Here is a 17,145-nt window from a genome sequence, read left to right as displayed (position 1 = left end):
TCTGTTTCGGCTGTCGGCATTGTTTCGGGGGCCAGTCAGTCAATCAGAAGCCTTGGCTTGTGAATGTTTTGGAAGTCAAATGGACTTCCAGAACGGATTGAGTTCGAGAACCAAGGCACCACTATAATTAAGTAGTTAGTTAGTTAGTTAGTTAGTTAATGGCAGAACTGAGTGTGTGCGCCATATATCTTGCCATACCTCCCTTAAGCTTGCCTGCTGCCCTCAGGTGACATGGAGGATACTGTCCCTCGCTAGCAGGTATCTGTGGGAGGGGAGGGGAGGGGAGGCAGGGGAGGGGGCACTTCCTTGTCCTTTGTCTCAGCACTGGCGGAGGAAGGGAGGGGCAGGGAGAGCGCACCACCCCCAGTACCATCGGGGTGTTACGATATAGAAGCAATGCGGCCGCGAGCTGCTGCTAGCTTGGAAGCAAAACATAATGGGAACGTTGGGTACTGTTCCGTGGGAAACAAAGGGACAGTCTTTTCACAGTGCAAAGCACCGGAATTAGCTCACAGTGTAATATGAGCTGTACAGGAAGTACAGTAGGTGGAGTTTGTCTCTCTGCAGTTGGAGTTTGAAGAGAGCAGACGTGTTTCTCTGTAACGCTGCAAAGACAGAAATAAAGGCATGTAAATACGTTTCTGTCTATCTCTTTCCCCTGCCCCGGGGGGGGGGCAGGAAAGAGTGGTGTGTTCTCCTCATGTTGGGGAGGATCGCCGATCGCGACCTTGCCTGGATCTTGCCGGGAATGCAGACAGGGAGGTCAACTGGTGATTCAAGCTGGGTGCCTGGAGAGTGGCCAGTTTCTCCTGAAGGCAGGCTTGAATCCCGACACAGGGAGGGGGTACCATCGCGGCCACTGCCCTGGATACGTGCTGTGCAATCCCCACTGTGCTGGGCGTCATGGCTCTGCAGGCGGTGTGCTGCGCCCCCGGGATGCATGGCACGCCACCCGGGATGCATGCCATCCATGCCCCCACCTGCTCTCCCCCCCCCAGTACCGGACCATGCAGCTTCACCACGGTGCCTCAGGCAGCCAAATGCTTTGGGCTGATCTTGATGCTTGCTGACAAAGCTCATACACACAGCGCTGCGTAGGGAGCTAGGCTGTACTCCCTCAGACCATCTGTCCGTTTCATCCAGAAATGTCCATGGTTTGAATGGCAGCAGCTCTCCAAGATCCCAAGCAGAAAGAGGTCTTTCACACTGCCTAGTTCCCCTGAGATGCAAGGAACTAAGCCTGGGGTGTTCTGCATGCAAAACAAGCCCTCCTCTTCCAAACCAGGTACCCTTCCCACAAATCAAGTGGGGGAGAGTTCCCTCTTCACTACTTTTAATTACTCTCAACCTGCTTGCATGTGAAGACCACATGTCCACTTAGAAAACAAGCCAAGCAGAGTCCCAAACTGTGCTTCTTAGGCACAGGCGTACCTCGGAAGTCGAACGGAATCCATTCCGGAAGTCTGTTCAACTTCCAAAACGTTCAGAAACCAAAGCACTGCTTCTGATTGGCTGCGGGAAGTTCCTGCAGCCAATCGGAAGCCGTGGAATCCTCGTCGGACGTTCAGGTTCCAAAAATAGCCATATTTCCAGTTATCAGGTCATATTTCCAGTAATAGGTCATATTTCCAATTATCAGACCATCCAAGGATTACACTTTAGAGAAGAAAGAATAGGGTATTGCCTTGAATCATCATTTCAAGTAAAGGCTGGCGAAGCTGGCCGCAGTGGAGCAGAGGAAGCAAGTCATATGAGGATAAGCAGAAAGGAGCCACTCCAGGTTTTCCGTGTGTGTTTGCTTTTATTTCATACAAAGGTGAACAAAGAGAAAAAGGAAAACACCTTGGCTCACATATACACACTGATAGCATTAAGGGCTGCACCTGTTTAGAGAGGTGTTGCATTTGTAACCAGGGGCGGAGAAGAGTTTTCAGCCCAAGGGCTATATTCCCTGGCAGGCAATGTTCTGGGTGCTGCATGCTGGTGATGGGATGGCCAGAGGCAGAAATGTGCCCAGCAACGGATATGACTCTTACCATTGTGCAGTTGGCTACATTCCAGCCATGCAAAAATTAGAGATTGCTACACTCCACTTCTCCTCCTCCTCCTCCCAGTCTCTCCATTCAGGGGCAAGCCAGGGGCAGCATCACAGATGAAGATCAACTGCGTGTACACACACACTTCTTATCCAATAAAATAAGCCCCGAAGCTCAATTTCTTGAGCTCCTAATGATGGGAATCAGTAATAACTAAACCTAACTTCATTTTTATTGGCTGGCATGGATTATTACACATCATAAAAGACTGCCCAATTTGTCAAATAGGCTGAAGACAATCCATGTTAATGTATGGTGTACAGATTTTGAGAGGGGGTGTTTATAACTAGCCAGTTATGACAGCGAACTTTGTATGCATCGATTCTGATGCTCTGTCTCTGGTCTTGGCGATTTGTGCATCTCATTCTCCCTCCATCCTTCCCCCCCCTCTCTCTCTGTGTATCAATGAGCAATACATTTTGAAATATTTGAAACAGTATTTTAATATTTCTGCTATATTGGTTTTTAGTATTTCTACTGTGTTTGTGGGACGCAGGTGGCACAGTGGGTAAAACCACAGAGCCCAGGGCTTACTGATCAGAAGGTCAGTGGTTCGAATCCCCGCAACACAGTGAGCTCCCGTTGCTCGGTTCCTGCTCCTGCCCACCTAGCAGTTCAAAAGCATGTCGAAGTGCAAGTAGATAAATAGGTACTGCTCTGGCGGGAAGGTAAACGGCGTTTCCATGCGCTGCTCTGGTTCACCAGAAGCGGCTTAGTCATGCTGGCCACATGACCCAGAAGCTGTACGCTGGCTCCCTCGGCCAATAAAGCGAGAAGAGCACCGCAACCCCAGAGTCATCCGCGACTTGTCCTAACGGTCAGGGGTCCCTTTCCCTTTACAGTGGTACCTCGGGTTAAGTACTTAATTCGTTCCGGAGGTTCGTACTTAACCTGAAACTGTTCTTAACCTGAAGCACCACTTTAGCTAATGGGGCCTCCCGCTGCCGCTGCACCGCTGCTGCTGCACGGTTTCTGTTCTCATCCTGGAGCAAAGTTCTTAACCTGAAGCACTATTTCTGGGTTAGCGGAGTCTGTAACCTGAAGCGTATGTAACCCGAGGTACCACTGTACTGTGTTTGTAAGTCACTTTGAGTCATTTTTATGACTAAAGTGACAAAGAAATAAATAATACAAAGCAAGCCAGGCGTAGTACTTGTAAAACAGTACTGGTTGCTACAGCAAACAGATAATTTAAAGTGGAGCCTATAAATCATGGCAGCCGCTACTTGAGAAACAGAAAAATGTGCAAGAGCAGCCACCTCCCTCACATTCAGCACCAGCCATGTCTGCAGGTGCCAAAAGGCTCTAGGAAACAGAAAGTGATTCACAGACTTGAGGAGTCTCAAGGCAACACCACCATGTGACCACTCATAATATACTACTGAAGTAGATGGTGGAAGCAGCAGTTGCTTAAACAAGTTGGGACCAAGCCACACAACAGATTAAACCCACTAAACTGCTTGCTTTTAACTGAAGCAGGAAGTTCAAATGTCGCTCAGCCACAATCTGATCTCAGGCAAGTTGCTTCTCTCTCAAGGTGCTTCCAGGAGGAGGCTTAATTTGCAGACAGGAAATCAGCAACAGGTTTTGTTAAAAAATATGTATTTATCGGATTGTCCCTGGAAAGGACTAATCCAGCGAGTCGGGGAGGGGGTCTGGCTGGCATTTTTATGCCAAACATGTTGTATGGAAAAGAACATCACCACCAAAGCAAATTTGTATGCAGGGATAGCACCCGGCTTCAGATATCCCACCAGTAACGAAGAGATAACCCAGGTGTTGCTGAACTAAAATTTGCACCATCCCTGGCCCTTGGTGATGCTTGCTGAGGCTGATAGGAGTTAGAGTCCAGCTCCCCCACACCTGAGATAACCATAGGAATCTGGATTATGGCCTGGATTACAATACAGTGGTGCCTCGCAAGATGAAAAGAATCCGTTCTGTGATTCTTTTCGTCTAGCGGTTTTTTCGTCTTGCGAAGCAAGCCCATTGGCGGATTAGCGGATTAGCGCTATTAGCGGCTTTTAGCGGCTTATCGGCTTATCGGATCAGCTGATAAGCGGCTTAGCGGCTTAGAAAAAAAGGGGGGGGGAGGAAAAAAAACCAGCAGGAACTCGCAAGACATTGTCGTCTTGCAAAGCAAGCCCATAGGAAATTCGTTTTGCGAAGCACCTCCAAAACGGAAAACTCTTTCGTCTAGCGAGTTTTCCGTCTTGCGAGGCATTCGTCTTGTGGGGCACCACTGTACAGTGGTGGTTGTTGTTGTTGTTGTTTAGTCATTTAGTCGTATCCGACTCTTCGTGACCCCATGGACCCTTACCTCAGCACTCATCCCGAGACAGTGCGCCTGAGGGCAGGAGACTTAATTAGGGATCAAAGGCACTCCTATAGTCTAGCACCTCAATGCTGTTTCAACACACTTTCACTAACAGTCCTAGAGAAAACACACACCTTAGTACAGTGGTACAGTGGTACCTCGGGTTAAGAACTTAATACGTACTGGAGGTCCGTTCTTAACCTGAAACTGTTCTTAACCTGAGGTACCACTTTAGCTAATAGAGCCTCCTGCTGCTGCCGTACTGCTGCCGCGCAATTTCTGTTCTCATCCTGAAGCAAAGTTCTTAACCCGAGGTACTATTTCTGGGTTAGTGGAGTCTGTAACCTGAAGCGTCTGTAACCCGAGGTACTACTGTACCTAGAATCCTGCCTAGAAGCTGCCTCTATTCCCGCCCTAATCTTGCAATCATAGCCGCTGGCATCTCCTGGATGAGCAATTGATAGGAAGGAAAGTCCACAAAATTTCCATACAATGAGAAAGATGGGAAGCCCTTTCCAAAGCTGGAATGCCATCAACATGCTCTGGAATGAGCACTGAAGGTTCCTCAGCTGGCTTCCATCAGCCTTCTTGCCATGGGGCAGGCACCCCCAAACTCGGCCCTCCAGCTGTTTAGGGACTACAATTCCTATCGTCCTGGACCACTGGTCCTGTTAGCTAGGGATGATGGGATGTAGTCCCAAAACAGCTGGAGGGCCGAGTTTAGGGATGTCTGCCATGGGGCAAAGAACAGTTAGAGTTAGGGTGTGAGATTTATATTATATTATAATGGTTGTGGGGAGGGTAGGTTAATAACTCGCTCCTAATCAGTCACAAAAAAACAGGGAGGAGCTCCTGATCACAGATCACCTGTGCCTCTACTTACACCCTTATTAACTGCTCCAATGAGCCTTCTCTGGTATTTAAGAGCATCTTTCTGTCACCAAGAAAACACTGGGAGTAAAAATAATAATAAAGGCCCTGGGGACTGGCTTCCATGTGTGTATATGGAGTGAAGAGAGGCACAATTGTAGCCACATCTGTCAAGTTCCTTTCGAGCGTGAAGGCAAAAGGGCTTATTTGCCTAAAAGATGAAATCTGAGAATTTCAGAAGCCAACACTGTCCAATTGCATTCTGGATTTTAACTCAGTGTAAAAACCAAGAAATCCACCTGCTGCATAGCCAGCCATGACCTGAGGCTGCCGCTATGCTTCTGCAATGGCACGGCAGATAGCAGCTTTGAGATAAGGTCTCCAAGTATAGCACACCCAGGGTATCGTTTTGAGAAATCAAGGTGCACTTGTAATCCTTTGGCTGCAAGCACTACAGATGCCTTTCCCTCTAGATGTGCCAACTCTTCGGGGGGAACTGGGTTCTGGGAGGAGAACGCATGCTGCAAACTGTGGCTCGTGGCAGAAAGAGAAAAGGATGGAAAAAAGCACAGCCTCCTCCAGTTGCCCTTTCTATTAAGCATTCATCATGATTTGTGCTCATGATACTATCAGGGCAGTTATATGTGTTCCTGCTTTCACTACCATTTGCTCCTACAAATGTTTTGGGGCAGATATATGCAATAGGCGCATGGCCTCTAGCTTCCTGGTAAAATCCAGTAATTTTTCATATCACAATTGTTCCAGGCTTTCTTCCTCCCACTTTTGCCTCAACCTGCAATCCTAAATATGCATGCTTACCTGGAACGATTCCCATTGAACATACTGGGTCTTACTTCTGAGCAAACATGCACAAACTCTCCACAGACCTGCCAACACTTTGAAGTCAAAATCTGGGATGACACCGCCTGTTTTTATCGCGAGAGCATGGCAGCCATTTTGGTTGCCATGATCTTGCATGATTTCGCATTGCTGGGCACTGGGCAAGATCTTTTCGGGTGTGGGGGGTCGTGCTGTGAATTCACGCGATATCAGAGCAACAAAAATGGCTGCTGTTCTCGCATGATAAAAAAATGGGATGTCCTTTTTTTCCAGGGAGACTTGCAGGGTATGCCTCTACTCCTATACAAATTGTTATAGGACTGCATTCATAGGAACCCTGTGACTTATAAGATCCATAACTGTAGACAAGCATTGCCAGCTGCAGTGACATGCCTGATACGTTCTAAGGCACTCTCTCATTGCATTTGGGTTGACAGTGAGACACAGTCAGAATCAGTGGCGTACGAAGTGGGGGGTGGAGGGGGCGGGCCGCCCTGGGTGCCACTCTAGGGGGAGGGTAACAAGATGGCCCCTGCCTCCCCCCAGCTGTAGAGCGGCCGAGGGCGCACACAGTCTGTATGGAATGCCACACATGCGCAGTCCGTATGGACGCCGTGCAAACGGCAGCCCATATGGCTGCCACGCACAAGCAGCAGTCCATACAGAGTGCGCATGTGCGGCATCCTGTATGGTTGCCACACATGTGCAGTCCATATGGGCTGCTGCACATGCACAGTCCGTATGGGCTACCCCGCCCCAGGTGCCGGAGAAGGTTCCTCCACCACTGGTCAGAACAGAGAACATCCCAGAATCTTCTACAAAATGCAGCAACACAGCGGTCAAATTGACATAAACAAGTTTCCTTGACCATAGGAAATCTGGATAACCACTGCCAGTTACATCACACTGGCTCACAAGAATCATGCCTTTCAGGAATCTGAAATCTATAAAGTAATCAGGCGCTCCTCTTTGAAACGCATTCAGGATGCCAGGAGAAAATTGTTCCTGGGGCCGAAACACTTGGCTGCAAGCTACTTTCACTTCAAAGCACTCCATCATTAACAGATGATATAATTGTAGGCTTAGGTTTGCTACTTGTGAAATAGGCCTTGCAAAATATGACAGAGCACATTAACAGCCCGTGTCTCAGACAAAGAAGCCTTTTTGATGGAATGCTAGAAGAGGCAATTCATCCATTTGACTCCAGTGGGAGGGGATGAGGTGAGGGGCAGGTTCCGCCTCCATCCAGACTGTCAGTATTTTGTGGGAGGAATTCAAGCACATTCTGGGAAATTTAGGTTTGCACCATTAAAGTGAATTAAAGCACACTGTCAGCATAGGGCAACTAATCCACTTGGGGGGTGGGGAAGAAACAGACTTTTTGTGGCTGGGATTAGGAAAGCAATGGGAAAATGCATTTTTAAAAGTGTGGAGCGAACTGTCAGGGTACAATGTGTAAACACAATACAAAGTAAATCAAGATTAATGATCGTTGCCATATAATTGCCCAGCAAATGAATGAAAGTGAATGCTCAATGAAGTTCAGATATAATCTCTGTGTAAGCTTTCCGAAAGCAAATCAGGATGAGTGCTCAGTAAACAGAGCATCTGGAGCAGCAATATAATACTACCACCCACAACTCAGTTCAGCCCTCAGAGTTACTATGACAAGGGAAGAGGATAAAGAAATTTCCTTGTCTGCCATTCTCTGCAATGTATTCTTGGTATGTGTGTTAATGGGGCTTTATTCTGCTTTATTCCATATAAGGGACACGGGTGGCGCTGTGGGTTAAACCACAGAGCCTAGGGCTTGCCGATCAGAAGGTCGGCAGTTCAAATCCCTGCGACGGGGTAAGCTCCCTTTGCTCGGTCCCTGCTCCTGCCCACCTAGCAGTTTGAAAGCACGTCAAAGTGCAAGTAGATAAATAGGTACCGTTCTGGCGGGAAGGTAAATGGCGTTTCTGTGCGCTGCTCTGGTTCGCCGGAAGCGGCTTAGTCATGCTGGCCACATGACCCGGAAGCTGTACGCCGGCTCCCTTGGCCAATAAAGCAAGATGAGCGCTGCAACCCCAGAGTCGTTCGTGACTGGACCTAATGGTCAGGGGTCCCTTTACCTTTATTCTGGCTTATAAGTTGTTCTGAAATGCTTCCCCAGAGCCGGTACATTATTGTTTTCCGGAGAGGCTACAGTGCCACAAAAGCAGGGCACTTCCACCATCACCCTGGAACGCTTGTGGTATGAAAAGTTTACGGAGCTGGAGCAGGAAGTTACCAGACATTCACTGATTGGAAATGAGGCAGCAAGATTGCCCTCAAAACTTTTGCAGGTGCAAATAGTACAGTATTGCAAATGGGTGGGATTGGGTGAAACTGCCCTGACACCGTCATGAGCACAAATCTTCAGGAATGTGCAATAAAAGGGGCACCTGGAGAGGGATCTTCTGTGCATCTGCGCTGTTAATCCTCCTCAACCCCTTTACTTTGCTTTAAAAAAGAGTAAAGGTAAAGGGATCCCTGACTGTTAGGTTCAGTCACGGATGACTCTGGGGTTGCGGCGCTCATCTCGCTTTATTGGCCGAGGGAGCCGGTGTACAGCTTCCAGGTCATGTGGCCAGCATGACTAAGCCGCCTCTGGCGAACCAGAGCAGGGCACGGAAACGCCGTTTACCTTCCCGCTTGAGTGGTACCTATTTATCTACTTGCACTTGATGTGCTTTCAAACTGCTAGGTGGGCAGGAGCTGGGACAAAGCAATGGGAGCTCACCCAGTCGTGGGGATTCTGGAACCCCCCCCCCCCACTAATAGTCCCCACTTGAAATCACACATATTTCTATTTAAGATGAAAACCACGGTTTTGATCAAAGCCCACAGGTGATGATGCTTTCAAATGTTTCTTGCTGTTCACACTGCTGTCCCCTTGAGTTACTGCTAACTATCAGCCAATTTTTTTTTTTTTTTTAAGAAAAGGTAAGCGATCTAGCAAGTTTAGTCTTGCATCAGTTAACTCTGTGGCAAGAAAGGCTGTTATCTTTCAAGCAGCTGCTAACCTTTCCATGCAGGGCTGTCTAGCTGGCACAGAAATTAACCCTTCATTTGAACTAGACTTTAAAGATGCAATCTTTATAGGCGCTTTCCTGAGAATAAACTCCATCTGACAGGATTTACCACAGAGCAGATGGGCACAGGATTGTACTTTAAATCCCCCACTTTCCCTCCATCTGAGGGAAAAGAGCACGAGGTAATCCTTTAAAAAAATAAAATAAAAATGGTTTACTCTCACAACAACGGCACCACCTGTATAAAAGGTGTGCACTGGCCTTCAACAAGATCACTGCTGCATTAAAAGAAACCAGTGTGGAGCCTGATCCTATGCACATTTACTCAGAAGCAAGTCCCATTGAACTCAATGGATCTTTCCCCCAAGTACAGTGTAGAATTCTGGAGTTTCATTTGCTCATTGAGGAATTGCAGCATTTCTGGAAATGTAAGTTTGACACCCCCCCCCCCCACAAAGCCTCTGTAACACATGCAATTTTGCTATTCAGTTTTGCTATTTTAGACTCTGGACTGAATGGTGTTGATGGGTGGCTGGGTGAACACCTTAGATGGCAATGTGCATTACTTCAAATTGTGATAATCCTCCAACATTTGGAGCCCTCTTGCTCATACTACTGAGTGGGGCTCTGGATGACTGAAGTCTTGCCCCACAACCTTATGTTGACCTCCAGACAAAAGTGTAACAATGAGTTTTGATCTACTGCTTTTCATTTGCGGTAGCTGCACATCATATTACCCACAGACTTCTCATCCACCTGTAACATCTGCATAAAGGTAAAGTCGTGACCGACTCTGGGGTTGTGGCACTCATCTCGCTTTACTGGCCGAGGGAGCTGGCGTACAGCTTCCGGGTCATGTGGCCAGCATGACTAAGCCACTTCTGGCAAACCAGAGCAGTGCACGAAAGCGCCGTTTACCTTCCCGCTGGAGCGGTACCTATTTATCTACTTGCACTTTGACATGGTTTCGAACTGCTAGGTTGGCAGGAGCAGGGACCGAGCTCACCCCGTAGCGGGGATTCGAACCGCCGACCTTCTGATCGGCAAGCCCTAGGCTCTGTGGCTTAACCCACAGCACCACCCGTGTCCCAACATCTGCGTACACGTAAATAAATCTGCTAGAACGATGGAAGTCCATTGGTTCTTACAGTGCGATGGAGGTAATGATACTCAGTGTTTCCAGAAAAAATGCTTGAGATGAGGCTGGCTGGAAGGGACAACTGCTCAGCTGAGTGGCAGCAGCTCACCTACCTTTAGGCAACGTTGGGGAGGGGGAAGGGGGAGGAAATGAAAACGAATGCAGCTTTGCAATGCACTACTTACTGAAGACATATTGTGGTGCCATTGTCCCCCTAAGCAATTTTTGTTTGCATTTTTTTAAAAAAAGAAAGTCAAGTATAGCCTGTGGCCCTCCACAGGTCATGGGACTACAGCTCCCATCATCTTTAATCTTTGGTCCACAGTGGCTGAAGCTGATGGGAGTTGTAGTGCAGAACATCTAAAGGGCACTAGGTTGGGGAAGGTCAGTAATGTAGTGGTATAATCTGATTGCAGACTTAGTGCATACATGCATAGGTGCCGACTTTGCATGTCAAGTTGTCTGCAGAGAAACTGGACAACCGAGATTTTTTTCCTCATCAGAAGATGAGTGTAATCACTGTCACTTTTGCCATCTTGTGAGTGCTGCCCTGTGTTGCAGACAAAAAATGACCCACGATCTGAGCACATGTTGAATCATTCTCTTGACATGGGCATACTTTTCACGGGGGGGGGGGGGAGTGGGATTGCAAATGGTCCCAACTTGTGACAGGGGTTTGGGTTGACTGGGCAAGTCGCATCTCAAAAGAGAAACATCAGTGGCATGACTGCAGCAACTAATCTTTCCCTAATTGTAGTTTTATTTTTGTTGTTTGGTGGTGGTGGGATTGTGGTGTCTGCCAATCCAATCTTTCAAATGGATACAATAAGTTCCCTAGACATTTGTGCTAAATTGTCCAAAGCAACTAAACTGTACTGAAAGTCTAAGCTGTGGACACAGATGTCCCTGATTAAACTGTTGCCTACATTATCAACCCACTCTCAGGGGTCAGCAAACTTTTTCAGCCATGGGCCGGTCCACTGTCCCTCAGACGTTGTGGGGGGCTGGACTATATTTTGAAAAAAAATAATCCTATGCCCCACAAATAACCCAGAGATGCATTTTAATAAAAGCACACATTCTACTCATGTAAAAACAGCAGGCAGACCCCACAAATAACCCAGAGATGCATTTTAAATAAAAGGACACAGTCTACTCATGTAAAAACACACTGATTCCTGGACCGTCCGTGGGCTGGATTTAGAAGGCAATTGGGCCGGATCCAGCCCCAGTTTGCCTACTCATGGACTAGGTAGTCTCCAACAAACATCTCTCACCCCCCCTTGCAATATGGATAATACAACCTCCCTTACTATATACATTGTTGAACATACTCTTTTCACTACCGTTAGAACCACAGAATTGGAAGGGACCACAAGAGTAAACCAGACCAACTCTCTGCAATGCAGAAGTCTCAACTAAAGCACCCAAAACAGATGTTCTTAAAAACCTCTGCTTGAAAACCTCCAAGGAAGGAGAGTCCACCACCTCTGGAGAAAGTCCATTCCGAGATTTGCTTTTCCCTGTCTCTCTTTAGTAATAGGAGTAACTACAACAACAACTGCGGGTGGAGCTTAGAGCATTGCTGCATCTCCAATTCCAATCAGCTGCAGCAGCCAGCAGGGCCAATAGCCAAGGATGATGGGAGTTGGAGTCCAAGAACCATAAAGAAGGCTGATCGCTGAAGAATTGATGCTTTTGAATTATGGTGCTGGAGGAGACTCTTGAGAGTCCCATGGACTGCAAGAAGATCAAACCTCTCCATTCTGAAGGAAATCAGCCCTGAGCGCTCACTGGAAGGACAGATCCTGAAGCTGAGGCTCCAAGACTCTGGCCACCTCATGAGAAGAGAAGACTCCCTGGAAAAGACCCTGATGTTGGGGAAGATGGAGGGCACAAGGAGAAGGGGATGACAGAGGACGAGATGGTTGGACAGTGTTGTCGAAGCTACCAGCATGCGTTTGACCAAACTACGGAAGGCAGTGGAAGACAGGAGTGCCTGGCATGCTCTGGTCCATGGGGTCACAAAGAGTCAGACACGACTAAACAACAACAACAACAGTGGAAATGAACGACTTTGGCTACTCCTGGTCTATAAAGTTGCATGCAATGGAATGGGGATCATCATTGCAACATAAAGGGCACCTTGCAAGCCTTCCCAAAGCTGACACACTCCAAAAAGCTGTCATGCCTAAATTTTCAATGCTAAATGAGCATTTGAACCTCACAGGGGGTTATTTGGGTGCACTTGTGAATGATGTTAATGCAGGATAGCCGCAGCATTTCAAAATCACAGAGACGCAGACCAGAGTCTGCTTTTAGGCAGAGTCGAAGGAGATTTGAAAAAAGTGCCGCTTCCTGTGGCGCACACTCACACCCACATCCGCAGGAGCAATCCCCGCTCTCTGCCCCGATCAAGCAAGTTTTGCAGGTTTCGGTATTGGTTCAAAACCTGTCGGACCTGTGAACCAGAGACCCGAGTGCGATGACTGTGTCACCATAAGAAGCCACCCCTCCTTCAAGTCAGTCCGCGCGCAATATTCGACCCCACATGACCTTCAGTGGAAAGAGCTGGAAGGAACTGACAAGTGAATGGATCGTAAGGTGATTTACTCCCAGTGGCAAAACCCGCTTTCCATTTGTTCAGGATAGTTTGAGGAGGGAGGGATGGGAGGGAGAAGACAGGCAGGAGGAAGAAGCCGCAGAAAGAGGACATCTGAAGCAGCCTGGTCCCATCTCTCAACTCGCCTCCAACGCAACCCAACCAGACCCGCCCCCCCCAACTTTCCCAAGGCAATAGTTTAGCGGGACTAACAAACACAAAAATAAAGCCCCCTCCTCTGTATTTGGATCGCCAGGGGTTAAAACGAGATTTGCAAAAAGAGGGAAAATATTAAAGCCTTCTAATGTATATTTATATCACAGGTTGAAGCAAAAAAATTAATCTTTTTTGGGGGGGATAGCCACGAATTCACCCCAACTCCAGGGGGAAGCCCCCCACGCCTTCAGCATCCACCCCACGGGACCCTGTCCCCAAATGCGCTTCCTCCTCAAACGGGAAAGCCACCAAGGATGGGGGGGACGGACGCGCGCCTGCCCCCACCTGGCCAAGGAAGGAGCCCAGCCCAGCGGCTCCCCAGTCCCAGAAAAAGTGGGTCCGCGCCCCGATTCCCGGAGTCCGAAGCACAAAGGCGGAGAGGCTGCGAGACTCACCTCGCCCGGGACCACCTCGGCGCGGAGGTCGGCGCGCTCTCTGGCCGCGACTGCGGGGCAGCCTCCGCTCTGGCGCAGGTGGAGCCCGGAGGAGGCGGGTCCCGCCCGCCGGACTTCTCACCTGCCGCCGACCCCGGGCGAGCCAGCGGGAAACTCCGCCGCCCCAGGCACAGGTGTATCTCGGAGCGGCGCTGCCGCTGGGTCCTAGGGCCGGCGCGCCCCCAGCCGGGCGCCTCGCACGTTGGGTCCTAGCGCCCGGAAGCGCCAAGTTGGGAGGGAGCCGCAGGGGTCATCTAGTCCAACCCCGGGCAAGGCAGGAAGCAGCAGGCATTGGGCACACTTCGGTCCCGCTTCATTGCTGAGTGAGGTTGAGAAGAAGCAGGCTCCATCATCGGTAGAGCATGAGACTCTTTATATAAAAAAATATTTAGGGGCACTCTCATTTTCCTCCTCCTATTGAAATACTGCCCCTCAATGAGGCCAAACTTAGATTCACAAAATGTTTAGGGGTGTGCGTACCCCTGTGTTCCCCCGGAAAAAGCACTGTGTATATGTATATAATTTTTTGTTTCACACTTTAGAAGATTTGGAGATACGCTTCAGAGGTCCAGACTATAGGGAGCCCCAAAAAATTAATAAATACAATTTGGATTACAATTTGGTCTTTTTAAATTTTAATTTCTTGTTTTTGATTGGATTATGATGTGGATATGTTGATTGGCTGTTTTTATTGGAAAATCAATAAAAATGATTTTTTAAAAAAATGTCAATGACTTCCCTTCTTCTCTTTCCATGGTTCATTTTGCATATCATAAATCTGTGCATATTTTACATAAAGGAAACCATTCAGTGTTCCATTATTACGTCCTACAAAACTTGTTTGCACTGTTGAATTTTTCTTAATGCTGCCTACGTTTTCATGTGCACACAATTCCCACCCCCATATAGTCAATGAACATTTTCCAGTCTTCTTTAAATGTATGTTCTTCTTGTTCTCTTGTTCTGTATGTTAGGTCTGCAAGCTGTGCATATTCCACCTTCTTTAAGTTGCCATTCTTCTTTAGTTGGGATCTCGTAGAGCATGAGACTCAGAGTTCAAGCCCCGTGTTGGGCAAAAGATTCCTGCATTCCAGGGGGCTGGACTAGATAGTCCTCGTGGTCAAATGATAGATAACACACCTGATGAAATGGGCCCTAATCCATGAAAGCTTACAGTCTCCCCCCCCCAAAAAAAAGCTGCTTTGTTTCAAAACTCCAACAAGAGGGTTTGTGGTTCCTGCAATGATCTAATACAGCTTACCCAGACACATGATTCAAATTGTGAGCACTCCACGTGATGCAGTGAGACGGGAAAGGAACCAAAACCAATAAAGGAGACAGTGGAGATAAAGGAGAAGCATGCTTGCCGCCAGTTAGACTTCACCACAACCTTTTCAGAACTGTACACTGCTGAAAACGTCAGATCAAAACCATTTTTTATAAAAAAACCCATTTTGAGTTTTCAAGAAGTGTCTGCGCAGATTTGCATAGCTGCAGACACAACGTTGTGAGGCGCTGTGTTGAACCACTAAATGGTGAGACCAGGAAACGACAGAACAAACGCCAACTCTGTATCTTGCTACCTATCCTTAGGCAGCTCAAACTGGCTTTGGAAAAGGGTGAATGGATGATCACCAGCCCCGTGGCAGCCAAACAGAAAAGGTTGCCTAGCCACTCATTATTGCTTCTCAGTGTCTAAGAATAATTCGTTGGGTTGCTGTAAAAAGCTCTGCAGAGGCCGGGCTGACTGTGAATCAGATATGGAATCGTAAGCGTTGGGGGAAACCAGCTTTGCATATATCAGTCATATGGGCCTGGCCCTGAAATGGCAGATTCCCCTTCTGTGCAAATGTGAACGGCATTAGAGACCTTTTAAGTACTGGACAGCATCTTTAAAAGTAGAGACATCAAAGGTCCGTATAGTAAAAGCTATGGTTTTCCCAGTAGAGATGTATGGAAGTGAGAGCTGGACCATAAAGAAGGCTGATCGCCGAAGAATGGATGCTTTTGAATTCTGGTGCTGGAGGAGACACTTGAGAGTCCCATGGGCTGCAAGAAGGTCAAACCTATCTGTTCTGAAGGAAATCAGCCCTGAGTACTCACTGGAAGGATAGATCCTGAAGCTGAGGCTCCAATACTTTGGCCACCTCATGAGAAGAGAAGACTCCCTGGAAAAGACCCTGATGTTGGGAAAGATGGAGGGCACAAGGAGAAGGGGACGACAGAGGACGAGATGGTTGGATAGTGTTCTTGAAGCTACCAGCATGAGTTTGACCAAACTGCGGGAGGCAGTAGAAGACAGGAGTGCCTGGTGTGCTCTGGTCCATGGGGTCACGAAGAGTCGGACATGACTAAACGACTAAACAACAGCAAAAGTACTGGACCTGGTGTGGATGTTTGTAGACAAGAAGCAGCTGTTACTGGAGTGAAGGGAAAGTGTGAAAATATAGAGCGCCTTCTGCAAGCTTAGAGTAACAGCATCATAGAGCTGGAAGGGACCCAAGGGTCATCTAGTCCAACTGCCAGCAATGCAGGAATCTCAGCTAAAGCATCCATGACAGATGTCCATCCAACCTCTGCTTAAAAGCCCCCAAGGAGGAGAAAATACATCATTATTAGAATGGCAAAGTAAACTCTGTGAGTTTGTGGAAATGGCAAAAATGAGAGCAACTATTAGAGGCCATTCAAATCAGAGAATAATTAAAGAGTGGGAGGGAGTGAAGGAATACAGTATATGAAAAAACATGGTTCTGGAACTGGAATATTAATAGATAATGTGTAAAACGTGCAGGGGTAAGCAATGAAATAATAAAAGAATCAGCTGAACAATGATTAAATTATAATAACACAACAAGACGGAAGAAGTAAAAATAAAATAAGATCACACATGGGTGAAGGGGAACGGGGTGTTTAGGGGAATCTGAAATATTATTTATAATATAAAAGCTTTAATATAAAATTTCTAACTGTGTTGTATTTGTATACAGCAAAGAGAAATTTAGATTAATTAGGTATATTATAATTTAGTTAATTATGTAATAGCTTTAAGTTAGAAAATGAATATGGATGTTGAATTTGATGTTTGTAATTTTTCTTTTTTCGGTTTTGGAAATAAAAGATAATAATAATAAAAAAAAACCAAGGAAGGAGAATCCACCACCTCTTATTCCACTGCCAAACAGCTCTTGCTGTCAGAAAGTTTTTCCAAGTGTTAAGCCACTGGTTTGAGCCCTACCTTCCAGAGCAGGAGAAGACAAGCAAGGAGAACATTTTCCACCATCACCATCCAGTTCCTTCTACGTCTTTGTGACTGGTTCCCCGTCTAGACTGGTGACACAGCTGTCATGGCAAATCTCCCAGCCCACAATCTTTGAAGAGGATCAGAGTTTGTGAGAGATTCTCCACCCATTTCCTCCCTCTGGGCTGGGTTCTGCTGCGTTATGTGGCTTGGCTCGATCTTAATTTTGGTTTTCACATCATGAGTTTTCAGTAAAGATATCCTTTTTGTTTACTGACTAAAATATTTACCCGTATATCCCACCTCTTGAGGTGTGGCCAAGGCACAGTCTGACCTCC

At 47.3% G+C, this 17,145-nt stretch overlaps 1 protein-coding gene across 3 annotated transcripts in view; it reads right to left on the bottom strand.

Moving 5' to 3' along the window:
• GALNT6 (polypeptide N-acetylgalactosaminyltransferase 6) overlaps window positions 1-16,911 on the bottom strand; it is a 62,519-nt gene extending 45,608 nt beyond the window's left edge. Inside the window, exon 1 of one of the 3 annotated variants that reach the window (XM_082205678.1) lies at window positions 16,805-16,911. The gene's annotated coding sequence lies outside the window, so the exon portion shown is untranslated. Of the gene's footprint in view, window positions 1-13,530; window positions 13,668-16,804 lie in introns of those variants that run through there. The other 2 variants (XM_082205677.1, XM_082205679.1) reach the window with 2 other exon arrangements.
• Window positions 16,912-17,145: the final 234 nt, after the last annotated feature.

Source organism: Podarcis vaucheri, assembly GCF_965113315.1.
Source record: "Podarcis vaucheri genome assembly, chromosome: 2".
NCBI classification, from domain to species: Eukaryota; Metazoa; Chordata; class Lepidosauria; order Squamata; family Lacertidae; genus Podarcis; species Podarcis vaucheri.
Note: the sequence above shows the minus strand (reverse complement) of the source record. Positions and strands in the feature narration are given on the sequence as shown.